General features: G+C 37.1%; 2 long non-coding RNA genes across 3 annotated transcripts; one reads left to right on the forward strand and one right to left on the reverse strand.

The window, feature by feature from the left end:
- The first annotated feature begins 382 nt into the window (after positions 1-382).
- Positions 383-13,388, forward strand: LOC147001227 (uncharacterized). 2 transcript variants are annotated; one of them, XR_015045120.1, is made up of 3 exons: positions 383-457; positions 12,474-12,575; positions 12,972-13,388. It is a non-coding gene; the product is annotated as an uncharacterized LOC147001227 (long non-coding RNA). The 2 variants fall into 2 exon arrangements; XR_015045119.1 differs by having other exon boundaries at positions 415-457; positions 12,458-12,575.
- A 1,587-nt stretch (positions 13,389-14,975) lies between these two features.
- LOC147001228 (uncharacterized) lies at positions 14,976-19,236 on the reverse strand. The gene is made up of 3 exons (XR_015045121.1): positions 18,238-19,236; positions 16,044-16,104; positions 14,976-15,217 (listed from the first exon to the last, which is right to left on the reverse strand). It is a non-coding gene; the product is annotated as an uncharacterized LOC147001228 (long non-coding RNA).
- Between the last annotated feature and the right edge of the window lie 1,276 nt (positions 19,237-20,512).

Consider the following 20,512-nt stretch of genomic DNA (forward strand, 5'->3'; position numbering starts at 1 on the left):
TTTCTTCAAGGGATTTGTTTTTCTTTTATCTAATTGTTCATGTTTTCTTGGCTTTCTTTGAGGGATTTATTCATTTTTCCCCAGTTGTTTCTGTTTTCCTGGATTATGTTAAGGATTTATTAATTTCCTCTTTAAGTAACTTAATCATCTTCATATAGTTGGGTTTACCGTCATTTTCTTGAACTTCAGCTATTTTGGAATATTCAGGACTTTCTGTGATAGGATATTTGAGCTCTCGTGGAGTCATATTATCCTGGCTACTATTGATTTTGTTTATATGCTTGCATCTAGGCATCTGTAATTGGGTTGATTATAGGTTTAGCTGCTGATTTCTAAGATGTCAAGAGAGGATAGTCTCTGGGATCCACAGTAGGCATTGATGGGTCAAAGAGACTGAAGCTAGGATGAGTATGAGGAATTCTGTCTACTCAGGGAACAGAGCGCACAGAGATTTGAGGTAGGTTAGCTGGTTTTCTAGCATGTGGGACCTGGGATTGAACAGTGGTGTCCACCTTATCTTGGAGCTGGAACAGCGTAGCAACTGGAGAGATGGAGGCCAGGAGGGATGGCATATGAGGTTCACAGAGTTGTGAACTGGAGGGGGAGAGGAATGCATCTGGTGTTGTGTGCAGCACTTGGGATGAGCCTAAGAGACTGAATTTTCTGGGAGGATAAATAGAAGAAGGAGATATTTTTCCATGACTTTCGAAACATTTACTGAGCAGTAATTGATATGCAATAAAGTGCTTATATTTACTGTGATTGTTTCTAATAAATTTTAACATAGATAATTACCCATGAAGGCGTTATCACCAAACAAAACCGATCATGCCCACAAGTGATCATCAAGTGATGCAGAAATATCACACCAATCCTTCAATCACTTCCTTGTGCCTCTTGTAAAAGTTACCTCTTTAGGTCTGGGCACAGTAGTGCAACCTTTTAATTAAGTTTTTGGGAGTCATAGGCAGGTGTACCTCTGTGAGTTCAGGGCTAGCCTAATCTACATAGCAATTTGAGACCACATAGAGCTTGACGATATGACAATGTATCAGAACAAGTTAACTCTTTAACAGTTTTCATAAATTCCTATGCAAGTCTACTTTATTCTAGATAATTTTGATGTGTGCGCAGAGCCGCCTGACTTGTGTCTTGGACTGTATCTTCTGCTTTGCTTGTTCTGTTTTCTTAAATCTTTTTTCTTTATTTCCCCCTCCTCTTTCTCTTCTTTTCTTTCTCTTCTTATCCTTTTCCATCTTTTTACTTGGTGATCTTCCTTATTGGCCTTTCCCCTGCCCACTCCTACATACCTTAGTTTTGACAAGTTAAGTCTGCTTTATTAGTTTATATCGTGTGAACATCTGATACTCAAATATATTTGAAAAATCAAAGAAGCCCCTTCCTTCTTTGAAACAGTACTTGTAATACTATTTTGAACAAATGATCTCATTCTCTCTATATATACATCTGCAATAAGCTCTGCTTTCCATACTATGTCTACTGTGATGAATATATTCTATGCCAGGAAAAATATAACCATGTTAGCTATAATTTTTAGATAGTCAAAGACCATTTCATCAATCTTCTGTTAAATAGCATATATAGTATCAAACAAATCTGATACAAATGCACGTAAGCATCCCTGCATCTTGATTCACCATGTCCATTTCAATTGTACTGAAGCAAAAGTGTTACAAATACGGTTTTTATAAGTATATGTAACTATATTCAGAAATGGAAATCTTGATATTCTGACAAAAATATTTTTGAATAATATAACATATCTTGTTTTTTGAAAATAATAAATAATGAAATATCTATGGTGGCTATACCATAAAATTTCAGTTAGTATAAAATATTTTAAATAATAGAAAATACTTAAAAGATTTGCAAAATTATGTTGTCTTTCATTGCCACTTCAATAAGGGTTATGGTTTTGAAAATATAGATGAAACATGGGCAAATACTTTTCAATATAGGCTTATATTGAAGAGGGATCAGTGTGTGTGTGTGTGTGTGTGAGAGAGAGAGAGAGAGAGAGAGAGAGAAGAGACATCCATAAAGGCATTTTTTCCAATGATTATTTTTGTAGAAATAGAAGGTTTTGTTGGTAGAACTTAAGACTTGAGTTTGGGAACAGCTTAAATAGCATGCTTTCTTAACATGCTCAAGGCCTTGGGTTTCGTTCTCAGTTCTGTGCATGCTCCCCAAAGGGTTATAGTGGATAATAATAGCTGAATGAAAACTTAAAAATGAGAATTTGTTTCATTAGCAAGCACAATACCCTTCACATATCTTTGTAGGTAGGTTTCTATTTTTCTACACCCCCCCTCTTTGCAAATGTTTATAAATTCATATACAGAACAAAAAGAAGTTGAAAGGCCTGTAGTTTCCTAAGAGAGGGAATGAAGTTATCCAAACAGCACTTACAGAAGATTACACCAGCAGCTGTGTTAGGCTTCTGTAGTTGCCTTGCTGTTTATTCCCTGATTGCAAGTGGCATTTGAAACCATGGCAGAAGAAACATTTCGTGAGCTGTTCCAAGTATCTCTACTGTCATAAGCCATAGAATACATTATATACATTCAAATGAATTAATAATACACTTTCAGATAATGTAAGCTAATCAAAAGATCCATGTCCCACAAAACAGAAGAATATCCTAGGCAGGATTTACACAAGATTTTTAAAATTTTATTTCTTTAATAATGAAAACAAGCTTTGCTATTAAATACGGTTCATACATTGAACAGGTTCTCAGTGTGTAAATTTTCAACGAAGTTTAAATTTCTTTTAATGAATTAAAGAAAAACAACTATAAGAGTATTGTTTTCCTTCACTGAGTTTGCAATTTATGGGATGATATTTGATTAAATGTATTCCCATTTTAAAAATACTCATGCCAGGCAGTGGTGTCAGATGCCTTTGATCCCAGCACTTGGAAGGCAGAGGCAGGCAGATTTCTGAGTTCAAGGCCATCCTGGTCTACAGAGTGAGTTCCAGGACAGCTAGGGCTATACAGAGAAACCCTGGAAAATTCCTGAAGAGGTGCTGTTTTTAGTCAGCATTGGGAAGTGGGAAAACTACATTCTGACCACTACCACCACAACCAGCAGGAATTGCATAGACACACCAGCCAGAAGCATAAGTAGGTGGCAGGCAGGCAGGTAGGCAAGCAGAACAGCTTTATCCTCTGATTTCTTTATTTGGTATGGGCCTTTTCACTTCAGATACACATTCCTGAAAATGACCTCACAGTCCCACCCAGAAGCTCGCCTCTTAGCTGATTTCAGATCCAGTCAAGATGACTATCACTATTTAGTATCTCACTCTCCAAAATTGTACATGTTGAAATTATAAAACAGAACTTTAGGAATAGGAAAACATTGCCTGGGTATTGAAAACCTATGAAGTTTTTATGTGAAGGTAATAGAGTTATATCATAAGACTTACATCCAGAAGACTAAGAATAGAAATCATAGCCATATTCTCCGTACTCATATAATACTCTGGGTTTGGAAATTCGTGTCAAAGTGAACAATCACCAGGACCTTCACAGTGCTCACTGGAGTGAAGACACTGAGGACAAGAACTATGCAGACCTTGACAGTCTCTTCCCTCTTGGCTTGCTAAGAGTATTTCTGGGGTTGGGACCTTAGTGTTTCTGGACCACTTGACTTGGACTCAAAAGTGAGTAGGTTCATCAGACTCCAGTTACAGAATGGTTACTACTTGACACTTTTATTTGATACTCATTGCCAAACATGGCAAAATGTTAGTCAAGACACTGGAAGAATAGGGAGAAATTACTCTGCCCACCCTTGCACTCAGCATGTAGGCATTAGAAGGACTAGACCTGTTAGATGGATCTGCTACTTACAATGGGTCTAATATGCAACATATTTAGACCATGAGAGAGAATATGGAGTTTGGCAATGAGGTATATGTAAACTAAGCTCAGTAGGCCAGCATCTCACTAATGACCTCTCTTAGCATGGTGAAGCAGGACATCAGGCTAGTAAGGCCTTCTGTGCCCATAAGAATTCGGAGATAGAAAAACTCTTGGAACAGGGTCTGAGCCATGTGATTAATCTGTATAGTGTGCTCTGGATCACCAGAAACTCCCAGACAACCTTGAGATCTCTTGTGTTGCCACTTTCTTTCCCCCATTTTATTAGTAAGGCTGCTTATAGTGTTGGGTGTGGCTGATCTGATGTGGTGTTCTGGTGTTGCTGGAGATGCCTCTGATTTCAGATGCCATACAGCTGCCACTGAACAAGAGGAAACTAACTTGCAGTGGCCTATTCAGATCATGTGACTGTTAGGGGTTAGATCTTCAATGAGGAGGCAATCTCTGTTTCACTTTGTGCTTTATCAAGTATGTATGCTCTTTTTTCTTTTTAATATCACCATAAGACTTGCAATAATCAAATAATTAATGTACATTATCTTCTGCTACTCCAGAACTCCTTGAAACTATTCCACCAGTCAAAGAAAACATATGGTGGAACTTGTGGCTCTAGCTATAAATGTAGTAGAGGATGGCCTAGTTGGTCATCATTGAGAGGAGAGGCCCTTGGTTCAGTGAACGCTCTATGCCCCAGTATAGGGGAATGCCAGGGCCGGGAATGGGGGTATGTAGGTTGAGAAGCAGGCGGAGGGAGGGAATAGGGGATTTTCAGAGGGGAAATTAGGAAAGGGGATAACATTTGAAATGTAAATAAAGAAAATATCTAAAAAAATTTTTTAAATATGTACTGGCAAAAATCAACTGATTTGTATAGCTGTTAATTAAATTTTTACTGCTCTATATCACCAGAACAGTATTTATACATTTCTCTTAATCTACTTGTGCATACCAAAGTACTAGTCAGAGGTATTAGCCATAGGAGTAACTGATGTTCCCAAAGGTGGATGTTCTATTCTGTGTACCACAGGCTAGCACCATAAATGATTGAGGTTTATATTGTGAATGTACTAGTTTAGAAACCATAGGCTAGCCATAAAAATGAGTGAAGTTTCCATACGTAAATGTTCCAACTACAGTCCTAATGACAGGCCAGGAAAATGAGTAACTTGATATATGAATGCTGCTGCCCAAGTGTCACCATGCAAGATAGGATGTGTTCTGGAAAGTTTGATCAACTTCAGAGCTTTCAAATTTTTAAAATATAATTATATAGCTCCGATGAGGTTCCTCCTGCATACAAGCTGAAAGTACTACCAGAACTCCTCATGACTCTATCTTGGTTTGTCTAGTCCTAGTAGTACTATTCCCTGGGCAAACCAAGCCACACTTCAGCTTTTGCCAGTACTATGGAATATCTCCAACTCCACATCCCATCTGTTCTTAGTCTGTGGCAGTAACACCAAAGCCTGTAGTTGTCTAAGAAGCTCTTCAGTTAACCTCCTTCTCCCCAACTCCCCAATGTTACGGGGCATTTTCCATGCCATGAAGAAGCTGAGAATGATTGATGTCACTTCTTTTTTTCTATTAAGTGCCACAAAGATGTTTTCTTCCTTAATTCGTTTGTTCTTTCTTTCTTCCTTCCTTCCTTCCTTCCTTCCTTCCTTTCTTTCTTTCTTTCTTTCTTTCTTTCTTTCTTTCTTTCTTTCTTTCTTTCTTTCTTTCTTTCTTTTGGTGGGCACTTCAATATTGGCATAGTGCCATTTATTCTCAAACTGGATGCTGGGTACAAGCTCTAAGTAGTTCAAGTTATTAATAATGTCCATCCAATCCATAACTCAATATTTCAATTAATAATAGTACAGGATCTAATAGTCTTAAATGTCATAATATGATTTTCTCAGTTCATATTGTTATTGGATTATTCCCCAAAACAAGAAAGAAAATGAATGTCAGAATATGTTTGCTCCTGCTCTGTTTTCGTTATCCTACAATTTGCTTGTGGTAGAAGAGGCTAATCTATCCATAGTTATTCTATGGAAACTTCCTTTGTATTAAATTCTTTGACCCAGCTTATATTTCTAACAGTCAAAATAGAAAAAATGGAAAAAAAATCATTGTAATCACATCTTAAAACTTGAATATATTTTTCAAACCTATTTTGGAATTAACATTTTATTTAAGAACTCAGAATTTAGCTTAGTGGTAGAGTGTCTGTTTAGATCCTATATAGTCTACACATCATGTATTAAAACAATATCTTTGTATTTTTATTTTTGCTAATTCAAATTCTTATTTATGGACCTGGAGACTTGGCTTGATGGTTAAGCATTCTTTCTTCTCTCACAGAGGTCTAGAATTCAGTTTTCTGCATGAAACCAGAGTGGTTGGCTCAGTAACTCAGTATGCACAGAATCCAATGCCATCCTTTGTCCTTCTTTAAGGTCCTTACACTCATCTCTCTCTCTCTCTCTCTCTCTCTCTCTCTCTCTCTCTCTCTCTCTCTCTCTCTCTGTCACACACACACACACACACACACACACATACACACAGACACAAGTAATAACAATAATAAATAATATAGCCATTAACAATTAAAGTTATTGTTTCTTAGTCTTCCTTTCCATTAACTCACCTCTTCTTCTTCCTGGAGGTAGATATCTTTATTATATTGAAAAGAGATCATTTCTAGAAATGATCAAAAGAGGGATGCTAATGTATTTTTAATGCACCCTTTCTGTAAATTATTTAGAAAAAATGTGAAAATTTTATTTCCCATAGATATTTTTAGCTACTACTCACAGTCTATGTAGCTAATGTTAGATAAAGTGAACTGTGGTCACAGAATCACATAGTCCTACATTATTGGTGAATGAATGCTTTTATTCTCCTAAATAGGCATAGATCACCTTGTCATGTCTCAGTGCAGAATGAAACAAATCACAGGCTTTATAAAAAGGATTTTTCTAACTGCAGGAGGAAGCTTCTATGATGATTGCTAAGCAATGTACAGATCTATGAGCATAGAGGAATATTGATGGGAATCATTTTATTGCTATGTTCCTTTAGCATAAGAGTAGCCTTGGATTTTTTTCTAGATCCCTGTGCTATTTAGTTACAGGTCCTTGGCTACCAAAGCCTTGTTGAGGATGGGCCTTAAATCCAATCAGATCTTGGTTTGTTACTACTACAAACTTTGTGCCACTGTAGCCCTAGTGCATCTTGTAGGGAGGTCATCATTGTAGACTGATGAGTTTATAGCCACAGCTGGACAATGTGATGAGAGAGAGGGAGAGACACAGAGAGAGAGAGAGAGAGAGAGAGAGAGAGAGAGAGAGGCAAAGAGAGAGAGAGATAGAGAGAGAGAGAGGCAGAGAGAGAGAGAGGCGGAGAGAGAGAGAGAGGCAGAGAGAGAGAGAGAGAGAGAGAGAGAGAGAGAGAGAGAGAGAGAGAGAGAGAGAGAAAGAGAGAGAGAGAGACCTTGGAATATTCAGTTCTGAATAGGATGTCTACATCAAATACCTCACAGACATGGGGAGGAGCACGCAAAAGCCTTCTCAGATCTGTTCTAGATGAGGTCCCATTGCTGAGAGGAGAGGAAGACAACAAGCTCTTATCACCTAGAAGATATCTTCAAGTGATGACCACTTCAAATGAAAAATTAGTTTTACTCAATAAAATCTCATCATGGATCCAGATCACTCTTAAGGGTAGGCCTTATGCCCAGCAGCAGATGGCCAATACAAAACTAAACCAGTAGTATCTTTGGAGGTTTGTTGTCTCATAATGTTTTGTTAGAACATTTACTCTTTTTTTTTAACCTACCAGTTATTTGTACATATATTAGGTCTTCCAATTTGGCATTTTGTGGGATTCCTGTGTGCATGATCATGTGAGTCTCTGTGTCTATATGCTTTTTCTTTGGCGTTTTCTTTGTGTTTTTGTTTTGTTTTGTTTGTTTGTTGTTTTATTTGTTTGTTTTGCTCTATTCCAGTTGTTTTTGTTCTTGTTGTTTTATTTTATTTTATTTTATCATTTTTCTTTAGATGCATGATTGTTTTTTAAGGAGAGATTGAAAGCCGGGCGTGATGGCACACGCCTTTAATCCCAGCACTCAGGAGGCAGAGGCAGGCGGATTTCTGAGTTCGAGGCCAGCCTGGGCTACAGAGTGAGTTCCAGGACAGCCACGACTACACAGAGAAACCCTGTCTTGAAAAACCAAAAAAAAAAAAAAAAGGAGAGATTGAAAATGTGTGTACTTGGTTGGGCAGGAAAATGGGGAGGATCTTGGAGGAGTTGAGGGAAGGAGATACAATAATCAGAATGTATTGGATGAAATGAAATCTATTTTAAATTTTAAAGAGATAGAAAATTTTTTAAGTAAACATTATTTTCAACAAAACAATCCATAAAGTGGGAGAAAGTCATCATTCTCCAAGTTTTGCCAAATAGGAAGCAGAAATAGAAATAGAAATTAATACATTATGGAGGCAAAATTATGTGGGGATAATTCCTAACATTGACTAGTTTAGACTTCTCTTGACCTTTGATTTATCATGTGAAAAAATGAGAATAATTTGAAAGAATTATGAGATTGTATTAGAGCTACTCTATTCAGTGGTGGCTTGTGTCTGTAATATCATCATTTGGGAGGTTGAGGCATAGCTGGAATTTCAAGACCTACCTGAGCACAGGGTAAGATCTTGTCTCAGTTAGGGACCAGAGAATAATCTTTATAATCTTATTACTTCCATTCACTTTGGAACTAGTATTACTATTAGACTTGAGAAAATATTGTCAACAATGAAAATATGCCCAAAAGAGCACGATAGATTTTAAGGTGTTTCTATTAAAAATTATAAAGTGTTTCTTTAACTTCTAATATACTAATATATCTAATTTTAATTAATATAAAATTAGATTATTCAACTCTTAGCTGTAGGTTTTAGACATTTTTTTTTTTTCATTTTCAAGACAGGGTTTCTCTGTGTAGCCCTAGCTGTCCTGGAACTAGCTCTGTAGACCAGGCTGGCCTTGAACTCAGAAATCTGCCTGCCTCTGCCTCTCTAGTGCTGAGATTAAAGGCATGCGCCACCATTGCCCAGCTAGACATTCTTTACTTCCTGTTTAGTCACATCCATGGGTACTAAGTAACAACAAATTCAGGGCACAACACTGTGACTAAGTACTGGTCTGTGACTGGCAGAGCTACGTTCAACTTAAGTTCCTGTTTAGGTAATTTTGAAGAAGGTGATTAACCTTCCTGAGTCTAACATTTGTTACTCACACGACAGAAATAACTATGAACCTCACTTCTCAAAAATGGTGTATAAAATCGTTGTTTATTAAAGCCTAACTCTTAAGGCAGATACTTCTGTTGAATACTACATTAACTCTAGCAACAAAATAATAAAATTTCACCAAAGACAAGAAGTGAAAAGCTATATTTTAGTTCCACAGCTGGAACAAATCCATATTAAGCTGATGGAGAACTACTAGATCCATGTATATAACCGTAGTCGCAAAGCTGTCATACAGTAACACAGTTTGGTTCATTCATGTGATATACTCATGTGGCCGATTTTACCTGCATAGTAAGACTGGGCTCCCAGACATAAGATTCAGTTTTTATTTAGCTTCCTGAAGCAGGAGCCTAGCCCAGCTGGCGTTCTGGGACTCCTTCCATCTTTGGTTTGACTAGATGATTCAGGGAAGTACGTGCTGTTCTTGCATCAGAAGTAGCACTGTTATTCCTTTATGCCAAATACTTTTGCAGGAACTCAGGCTGTGTTCCCTCGATGATTGCTTATTGCAAAGTCACTGGAGCAGCTGGTGGAAAAGTCCACATGAATCCCCTTGAGGCCTCCTGACTTTAGAAAACATCTGAGTTTTCCTGTTTTTCACAGGAGCAACTTAGGATGATACAAAACTATTAGAAAATCCACATTCATCTGGCTTGAGGAAAATCCATGGATGGTTCCTGAACATATAGTTTACTGTACAGTTGAGTATCCACTTTACCATATAAATTTTTTTGTCAAAGACTCCTTTTGAGATAGGAATCCTGATTAATAATGAGGTTGAAGTTATAATCTAAAACTATCCTGAGTACATTAGCTTGTTTTCTCTCCTAGAGTCTATAGTACCTGATTCCATGATTTCTTTCCAATTAGATTTCAAACCTTGAAAGCAGTGCTGAACTGGCTTTTGCTTTCTTGATCCAACACTGCTTTCACTACCATAAGAGTGTTAGAACGATTAGTTCATCATGTTGTTCCAACTATAGGGTTGCAGATCCCTTTAGGAGCTCTTGTCTCTAGCTGCATATGTATCGAAAGATGGCCTAGTCGGCCATCACTGGAAAGAGAGGCCCATTGGACTTGCAAACTTTATATGTCCCAATATAGGGGAATGCCAGGGCCAAAAGAATGGAAATGGGTGGGTAGGGAAGTGGGGGGCGGTATGGGGAACTTTTGGGATAGCATTGGAAATGTAATTGAGGAAAATATGTAATAAAAATATTAATATTAAAAATTAAAAAAAATGTTAGAACGAAGACCAAAGTGTGGACACTTTGCTCCTTCTTAGAATTGGGAACAAAACGCCCATGGAAGGATTTACAGTGACACAGTTTGGAGCTGAGATGAAAGGATGGACCATCTAGAGACTGCCATATCCCAGGATCCATCCCATAATCAGCCTCCAAACGCTGACACCATTGCATACACTAGCAAGATTTAGCTGAAAGGACCCAGATATAGCTGTCTTTTGTGAGACCTTGCTGGGGCCTAGCAAACACAGAAGTGGATGCTCACAGTCAGCTATTGGATGGATCACAGGGCGCCCAATGGAGGAGCTGGAGAAAGTACCCAAGGAGCTAAAGGGACCTGCAACCCTATAGGTGGAACAATATGAACTACCCAGTATCCCCCAGAGCTCGTGTCTCTAGCTGCATATGTATCAGAAGATGGCCTAGTGGGCCATCAGTGGAAAGAGAGGCCCATTGGACATGCAAACTTTATCTGCCTCAGTACAGAGGAATGTGAGGGACAAGAAGTAGGAGTAGGTGGGTGGGGGAGCGGGTGGGAGCGCACTTTTGGGATAGCATTGGAAATGCAAATGAAATAAATACCTGAAATGAAAAAAAAGCGTGTTAAAAGATAACGTGGGTTCTCATCAGCTTGTCCAAAAGGGGTGCCTTAGTTAAAAAAAAAAAACAAAAAAACAAAACTGTGTTATCAACACCTTTAGCATCTATTCTTATGAATTTCCCCTCTAGTATTGACTGAGTTCTTTATTGAGCAAGAGGTTGTTTTGTGGCAGGGAAATTAGAATGCAAAGGGCTAATAATGTACAGACACAGGGTGCTTATTTTCTTCTGGACAGGTGTGTTACTACAAGGGCTGGTCGCTGAAGGCCTGAGATAAGGAGACAGCTTTATGGGTGCAGCTTTTTAGGGGAGGGCAAAGAGAGAATCCATAGGCACTCAGACAGGAGTGATCTCAAACCATTTCCAAAATAGCAGTGCCAATATGAGATAAAGTGAAGAGTACTGGCTTCAATTATCCAACAGTTTTAGCACACAAATAGCACACTTTGATTTCCAGTCTCTAAAAAGATATTCTGGTTGTCAGGAAAAGACGACATTATGAGGAAAACAGTGAAGGATACTACTGTAGTGGCTCTGCTGGCAGGTCTCACAGGTCTAGGCTGCAGGACAGTAATGGAGAGATAACAAAGAGTTATCTTCAAGGTAGTCTGCAAGAAGAGATAACTTCAAGAAATGTATCAGAAGACATGCTTTAATAAAATGCTGCCCAGAGGAAAAGAGTGGCTACAAAAGTAATAAATGATGAATTTTCTAATAATTTAATTTGGGTAAATGGAGTTCCTATTAGTTAAGATATGGAAAGTTGGTTGTGTGTGTGTGTGTGTGTGTGTGTGTGTGTACTGACTAGAGGGATGTTCAATGAACTGCAATGTTTATATTTTTCTAGCCATCTTTTCAGAGCAGGCTATCCTAGTCACTTACAAAAGTTACCAAATATGAAACCAAAGAGTCAAACAATTGCCTTCTTATTCAAAAGTTTTCACATATACAGCAAGCTCCTGGTTGACAGTTAAATAAATGCAAATCTAGATTTCTCTCTCTCTCCCCCCCCCCCCCCGTCCCTCCCTCCAACCCCTTTCTTTCCCCTCCTCCTCTGCCTCAAGCACATGCACTTGAGCCACACATTTTCATTCATAATAAAGTTTGTGAAAGCTCCTTCAGGCGATCTCTTATGTTTACCACTGCAAAAACCTACACACGGTTATTTGAACTGAAGTGTCTCTGCAGTTTAATTCCAAGTCTCATGTCCAAGCAAGCATATTTTACAAACATATCTGAGTAGATTGACCCTGCTACAACGGGTAAGGCAGTCCCTGTTAGTTATTGCATTTGCACCACCACAGAGCTTCAGAAGCGCTTGCTTACACGCGTTGAGTGCTTGTTGAATAAGAAAGTACTTTTCCTATTTTACCCACTGTGTGTCCTACATTCATCTCCAGCTTTCCCCCTACACAGATTTGATTGGTTGGTGTTGGCAAAGAAACCGAAAAACTGTAAGAGCTTCTCTTGAAGTCATGGCCCAGAATGGACCAAAGTGGTGTCACAGGATGTTCCAGGGTGAGTTTCCCATAGACGCTTTTCAGAAAGTCCAGGTTCATCTTACTACTTTCTTGTCTGTCTTGTGGCCTGGAATATAGTTTCAATGCTGTACTGTGCACTGAAGACTCTGATTGACTTCTTTTTTTTTTTTTTTTTTGCTCTGTACTTCATTTTTAAATGGGATATTTTCTTTTTTTTCTTTCTTTCTTTCTTTTTTTTTTTTTAGATATTTATTTCATTTACATTTCCAATGCTATCCCAAAAGTTCCCCACACTCCCCAACCCACTTCCCCACCCACCCACTCCTACTTCTTGGCCCTGGCATACCCCTGTACTGAGGCATATAAAGTTTGCATGACCAATGGTCCTCTCTTCCCAATGATGGCCGACTAGGCCACTCTGATTGACTTCTAGATCTTCACAGTATGATTCATGGAGAAGAAAGAGAGAACCAGAACACCGGTGGTATTTGGAGTTCCTGATTCATAGCTTCAGAACACAGACTGTTTCTAGCTGATGTGTATGCTCTGAAGATCATCTGGCACCTGATTTTTATATTCTACTTTTTCTTATAAAAATTAATTACCAGTCTTCTACATGGAGTCTTAGTATGAATAAATAAAAACCTTTTCATTATATTACAATAATGAATATCTCTTAAATATTTCAAAACTCAGCTTAAAATAATTTAAAAAATATTTGAGTGGTCTCACTTGTATTTGTTTGTGTCCCCAATTAGTGGTTTTTTTTTTGGGCTTTTTTGTTTGTTTTTTGTTTTGTATGTTTCCAAATCTGGTTAATGAATGTATTCCTCTATGTGCTCTTGATATATGATCCAGATCTCCAATAAAGTATGATGCTTTGGAAATAGAAATCCTAAAATCTCTATACCAATTATTATACTATTTGTATATATTATCTATAATCATAGAATAACTCAGTATTCTATTATAATTTATAAGCCTATTTAATATTGTTGACCAAATTGGGTAGACACTAGTACATCTGTCCTTTCATAATTTCCTCCCTTAAGAAAGAGCTCCCTCTAAAAATCAACTAGTAAAGCCGGGCGTGGTGGTGCACGCCTTTAATCCCAGCACTCGGGAGGCAGAGGCAGGAGGATTTCTGAGTTTGAGGCCAGCCTGGTCAACAAAGTGAGTTCCAGGAGAGCCAGGGCTATTCAGAGAAACCCTGTCTCGAAAAACCAAAAGAGAAAAAAAAAAAAAAAAAAAGAAAAGAAAAGAAAAAAAAAAGAATCAACTAGTCAGATAATCATATTTTTCAATTCCAAGTTAGTCTTCAAAAAAGACAATCTGTGATTGGTGAACAAAGAGATAGTTTCAATTTAAGTACCTTATCTATGGCATTATGCTTGGCCATGAGATACACATAAGTATACCACATGTAAATATTTATTCTTCTCTTGTTATTGTAATTATCAAATTTCCCTGGATACATCACCTGCACTAATGACACCTTTGCTAATTGGATGCATATCCTTTGTATAAATGTTAAAAAAAAAAAACAGCCTGAATAGAGTCATGTGTTTAGTATGCAGGAATAAAGGAACTTAAAAAAAAGCAGGAGAAGCTTGAGAATGAGATGAAAAAGCACAGATCATTCACTTTATTCAGTGTCTTCACAAAACACTGTGATCAGCAACATTCTTTATTCATAGACAATCAATCATTAACTTATTTTTAACTTTCAGAGGTTGTTTGAACTCAGGGCAGCTCCTCCTCAGTACCTTACAGCGTGTATCCTACTCACTGGTTTGAATGTGTTTGGGAGAAAAGGTGCAGTGTGATTTAGAATAAAGGAAAGTGAGGGAACAAAGCATCATTTCCACTTAGGAAAGGGTAAAGGTTCCATGGATGAAACTTAGTCCTGGATTGGTTTCCCAGGACAGTGTCTTATTCATCAACATAAATTTGGAGCCACCACTTAACGGCAGAGAAGTTAACAAAGATGTCACTCATTAATTATTCTAAAGAAACAGCACTTTTTAAAGGGTCTGATTGACACTGCTAGCATAAATTTTGTTATCTTAGGAATTTGCTTCATTCTTTTTATACAGCTATGAATCATTTTTTTTAATATTTTTTATTACATCTTTTCCTCAATTACATTTCCAATGCTATCCCAAAAGTCCCCCATACCCTCCCCCCCACTTCCCTACCCACCCATTCCCATATTTTTGGCCCTGGCATTCCCCTGGACTGGGGCATATAAAGTTTGCAAGTCCAATGGGCCTCTCTTTCCAGTGATGGCCGACTAGGCCATCTTTTGATACATATGCAGCTAGAGTCAAGAGCTCTGGGGTACTGGTTAGTTCATAATGTTGTTCCACCCATAGGGTTGAGGATCCCTTCAGCTCCTTGGGTTTCTCCAGCTCCTCCATTGGGGGCCCTGTGATCCATCCACTAGCTGACTGTGACCATCCACTTCTGTGTTTGCCAGGCCCCGGCATAGTCTCACAAGAGACAGCTATATTTGGGTCCTTTCAGCAAAATCTTGCTCTTGTATGCAATGGTGTCAGCGTTTGGAAGCTGATTATGGGGTGGATCCCTGGATACGGCAGTCTCTAGATGGTCCATCCTTTCGTCACAGCTCCAAACTTTGTCTCTGTAACTCCTTCCATGGGTGTTCTGTTCCCAATTCTAAGGAGGGGCATGAATCATTTAATGCCCATTCTTTTAGTATTTAATATCTGAGAGCAGACACTGACAAGGAAATGACCAAAACTCCAAACCTGTGACTAGTACAAAGTAAACATGGGAAGATTTTTTGTGTGTTCATCTAGTCTAAATGTGAAAAATATTTGTTCTTTTGTCAACTAAGATGCTCTTTGCAAGTTGAAACATTTAGCTATTTTTAACTGGCTAACCTCTAGAGTAGTGTCAAGGTGTGTTTGAATAAGTCATATGTATCTCCATCTTCTCTTGGTCTAAATTTCTATGGCAAATATAAGGTCTCTATGTTTACCTACTCAAATCAAGCAGCTGCAAAATTTAAACATTATATTTTTATATGCAATTTCTAATGAACGATGTGGCTGATTAATGTTCTCATAAATCTATAGCAATCATTCCTTATAGAATTCTTCTTGTATTTATGCTCATGTTTATTAATATTTCATAGGGATCTATATTTTATAGACTTACCAAGACAACAAAAGAGGGTCACGCTTAGAATTTCCAACATTTTTCCCATTCTTATAATATTAAGCTCCTTTTACAAAATTATCATAGCATTTTAAAATGATATGGAGACAGTACTTTCTGGCTTTTAATTCCTATTGATATTATTTCCCTTTAGAAAATACAATAAATAAAATCAGTGATAATTTGCAATTATAATTGACACTTACCTGAAGAGGAACACCTTTACTACACAGGGAAAGAATTGATAAACACCTGTAAAGGCAGCATTGATCGACAACATATATCTTGAATGACTAAATAATTCAATTTAATGAGCACTTACTGAGTTGTCAACGTGTGCTGAGTGGTCAAAGGTTGATTGAAAGTCATACAACAGACTTATCCTGTGAACAAGAGTCAACAACTTAGCCAATAAAACTTTGATAAGCACATAAGTATTTAGAAGTCCTGGAATTAAAAAACTTTCAGTGTGAACTATTGATAGCAAAGAATACTGACTTTTAATTGTTGTTAAATTAATATTGTTGCTGTGAATTGTTTGTTCACTCATAAAATAACACTATTTTTTATTTAATGTGATAAGCATAGCAACTTAAAATTGATAACCAAGATATATGTGTCTCTTTGAAAATAAAAATGTGCAAAAGGGTTCATAGAGAGATGGCTCAGTGGCCAAGAGCACTTGGTGTTCTTGCAAGAAACACGATTGGGTTCCAAGTACCCACATGGAGGCTAATCATCTGTAATTCCAGTTCCAGGGGATCCATTACTTTTCTATGACCTTTGTAGGTATCAGGCATGCATATTGTACACATGTATACACATAGGCAAAACACCTACACAATTCAGTAAGAAGAACACATCTTTTAAAAATGTATGTGTTTATGTACTCAAAGAATTAAATTTAAAGATACAACATCAAATCATATGTTTTGAATTCATTTAAAATGATATCTATATACAAATTATCCATAGCACTATGCATGGAAATCATTATTATAAGCTTTAGGTCATAAGAAACACGTTATATGCAATAATGATGCAACCATCAGTGTTCACAACTGAAGGAAATACTGCCTAGCATGTGACCAAAATGTTTTTCACTGAGTCATGGTCGTAAGGGAAATCTTACAAAAACATTGAAAGAAATACTATAGATAGAAATAACTATGCTGCCATTAGGTATGGACGTGAAATATAATAGGACAACTCAAGGGATGAAACTCATCAGGGAATGATGCAGCTGTATCCACTGAACCATCCGTGGTGTGTTCATTCTAATTACTAACACTTGAGACACATTCTACTCTGAGAACAAATTTGCTTGCAGATTATGTGGCCCTTCAGTACAAAGCAGTGGCTGCCATTGTAACATGATGCATGGTCTCCTTGTGTATCTGTGCCTGATACACAGTACCACATGATGTCTGTTGGACATGTTGAAATACATGATCATACTAACGATTATTTTGTTATTGCTATTATGGACTCTGTTGATGGAAAACACAAAGCAAAAGATTCTGCTGGTAGAAACAGAAAGAAGTAGCACACGAGGGATAGAGTGTGTTTTTCTTGGCTGGTCTTTCACTGCTGTTTTGATTTTATTTTTAGTGTTTGAGGACAACAACAAGGTAGCTCTATTCCATATTTAGAATCAAATATGGGATAAATGTCTGTGGATATAGGAAACTAGACACACAACTTCTGTAAGCTTCTTCATTCCACTCAACTTTGACATCAGTGACACTACTAATAAAGTGTGGGTAGGGATTTTGACACAGGGAGCTGTGCATTTCAACCTTTACATTTGCATGTTCTGAATTCATACCATTTGAAACTATTTTAAATATGTGTTTTTGTGTTGAATATTTGAATTCTGCATTTGTCTTCACAATAGAAGAAAAGGGGAAGGAATAGACATTCCACAATGAGCATAAGAGATGGAGGAGGAGGCCAAAAAGTTCTCAGTTCCTAAGCATATTTGTCTTATTATAGATAATTGCACATTACTAAAACTTTCAGTTTTAAAAAATATCAAATAGATTTAATTTGTTATAAAACAAACATTTTGTTGTATACTTTACACTTTCCTAAAGTTTGCATATGTCACATGGTAAGTCCTGTTAGACATATAGCATCCACCAATTAAATTAATATGTCCAGTGTTACACAATTTGTCAGAACAGGAAGTATATATTCATGTCATTAATATTTTTAATAAGAAAATTACATTTTGATGTCTGTAAAATGTGACCTTTTCTTAAATTAAAATATGTAAACTGGATATTTTTCCAACACACTGGTTCATAGAACTTTTACTGAAACTCCCTGAAATTTAAACCACTGTGTCTCTATTTGCTCTATACAAACAAGGAGCTAAGACACTCTTGACTTTGAGGAAGAGTAGTAAATGACTATAAGGGTGAGATATGAAATAAATAATAAGTAAATTAGCAAATGTTTAATAAAACAATTAGCTTTGCCCCAGGGTTCTGCAGTAGCTTATGAATCCTTACCAGTAGTAGTTTACAGCTGTAACTTTCAGATATAATAGGAAGCTGAATCTTCTACAGGCAATGAAACAGATGATCAAATTCACAAGGGATTGTGTCAGGCTTTTTCCAGTACTAAAGAAACATATTAATCCTTGTCACTGTTTTCAGAAACGCTGTGACAGAAATAAACCTGTACTGTAACTTGGCCCTTTTAATGAGCTTCTGGAGTGTGGGCTTTCCACTCAGCACCTGAAAAACACAACAAAACACCTTTTATATTAAAGATGTGAGGTTTGCTGCTGGCTAAATTTGTACACAGAAGTCTATAAACCAGTGCTCAGCCAGCTGGGAAGCAAGAAAGCAAATTCAGATTCTGCCATGAACTTCACAGACCAATTATCTACTTGGAATCATGGGAGTTTAACAAACAAATACCAGCCCCCGCTGAGCCCTTTCAGGCCAGCAGCTTATGGGTGATTCAGTTGCATCTGAGGCTTTTAGACTGATCAATTCTTAATCACAAAGCGCAAAAATTATTCTCAGACTCATGTCAGTTTCTTTGGACACCTTTGTTAACAATCTGCTTCAAATCATTTTTTTTTTAAAGAAACTGCAGACACTGTTTTTATTGACTCCCCACTTGTAAAATGTTTATAGCTTGTTAATTTATATTTACCCCTTTACTTTTGCCTGCAAATCAACATCACTTAGCACAGTTTGGTTACACTTTGTCCAAAGGAAATTACAGAAGCCTGCTATGGGGCTAAAATGAAGGAAAGCTGCGGGAAAATCAATGCACTGCTGATTAAACAGATCGTAGCAAATTCACGGCTGTATGCTACAGCATGGAGACAGACAGTGTGATGCCTATCTAGCAGTTAATGCGCTCTGCGTCAGGTGAAGACAATTTCAGAACAAGGCAAAATCACCCAGAGAAGCAAGAACTGCCTCACCCAAGAACGCGAGTGTTTGGACGAAACTTACATTCCTTTTAAGCCAGTGCTTCACTGGGGAAATTAAAGTCACTTGGATGTTTGAAGAAATAAAACATTGTGGTGTGGTGTATCTTTAACTGTGATATTTTTACCATGAAAAGAATCATGTCATGGCAAAATACTCCCCCTGATCACAAGTCAGAGTGTTTTTTCCCTTTTCTCTTTTTATGCAATTTTAAGATTATTGACATTTTCTTTATAGACTATCAATTAAAATTTTGTTTTTAGCCAAAATGAGATTGTTTATAGAGCATATCTATATTAGTCATTGTATCTAATGAACATGTTCTAAAGAACTGAAATGCATGACTATTTTCTTATATTAAAATACAAGAATAAACAGAGAATCAGCCAGGTGTAAAAAGAAAATGCAGTTCATACATAATTAATTAAAACATATTGGGAATGCACAATATGAACGCAGGCTGGATACAAGGATAGCATATGTTTTCAAATCACTGTCAAGAGATAACCTTGGGCTGACAAAGAGCTGCATGCTGTTGTGGTTGTAGGTACGGAACTCTGAGTTGTAGAAGTCTGTTCCGGTTTCTGTGAGGCCAGGCTTTAGGTTTTGTAGAAAAGTATGTGTGTCCTAAGTCAAGATCAGAGGCAGTGCCCTGTTTTAATCCAGTATGAACTGCTCTGCGGCAAACTGAGTGTAAATGAAAGAAATTGGAAAAAATAATAAAAAACAACGTTAAATATAATTATATAATATAAATGTAAAATGTAAAATGAAAAATGTAATGAGAAGATATGATATCTCCACTCCTTTCCGTTTTATGTGAACATTTACATAGCAAACTGCCATCTCTTCTTTGCCACAATTTGGTCCCATATTTAATCTTGTGACACCAGGGTAAAGTCTGTGGCACTACTGGATGTTATTTATTTGCAATAACTAGGGCTTTGATAGGTTATGCTATTCTGGCAGATACATTTCACTAGTAAGTCTTCACATTAAAATTCATACTTGGGAAATTTTTGTTCTAGACATCGGAGCCAACTTATTCTCAATCGTTGATGTTTTTAATCTTCTTCTTTTCAAAATATCAAAGTCTTTCAAATGGTAGCATGGTTATGCTCGTTGCCAAATTCCATGTGTTAAAATGAAGGTGTTTTTGAGTCATCAAAGCTTATAAAAAGACCTTTAACAAGTAAACAGCTTTCCTCCTTAAAAAAAAAAAAATCCTGGAAGATGTGGTATAAGGAAACACATTCATGGACACCATATGTGAACCAAGTTTTATGTCAAGATTTTGAGATTTATTTTGAGGATTCCTAGAAAATTAGGGGCTTAA

The sequence above is a fragment of the Mus caroli genome, unplaced genomic scaffold, assembly GCF_978045245.1.
Source record: "Mus caroli unplaced genomic scaffold, Mus_caroli_1 scaffold_14, whole genome shotgun sequence".
NCBI classification, from domain to species: domain Eukaryota; kingdom Metazoa; phylum Chordata; class Mammalia; order Rodentia; family Muridae; genus Mus; species Mus caroli.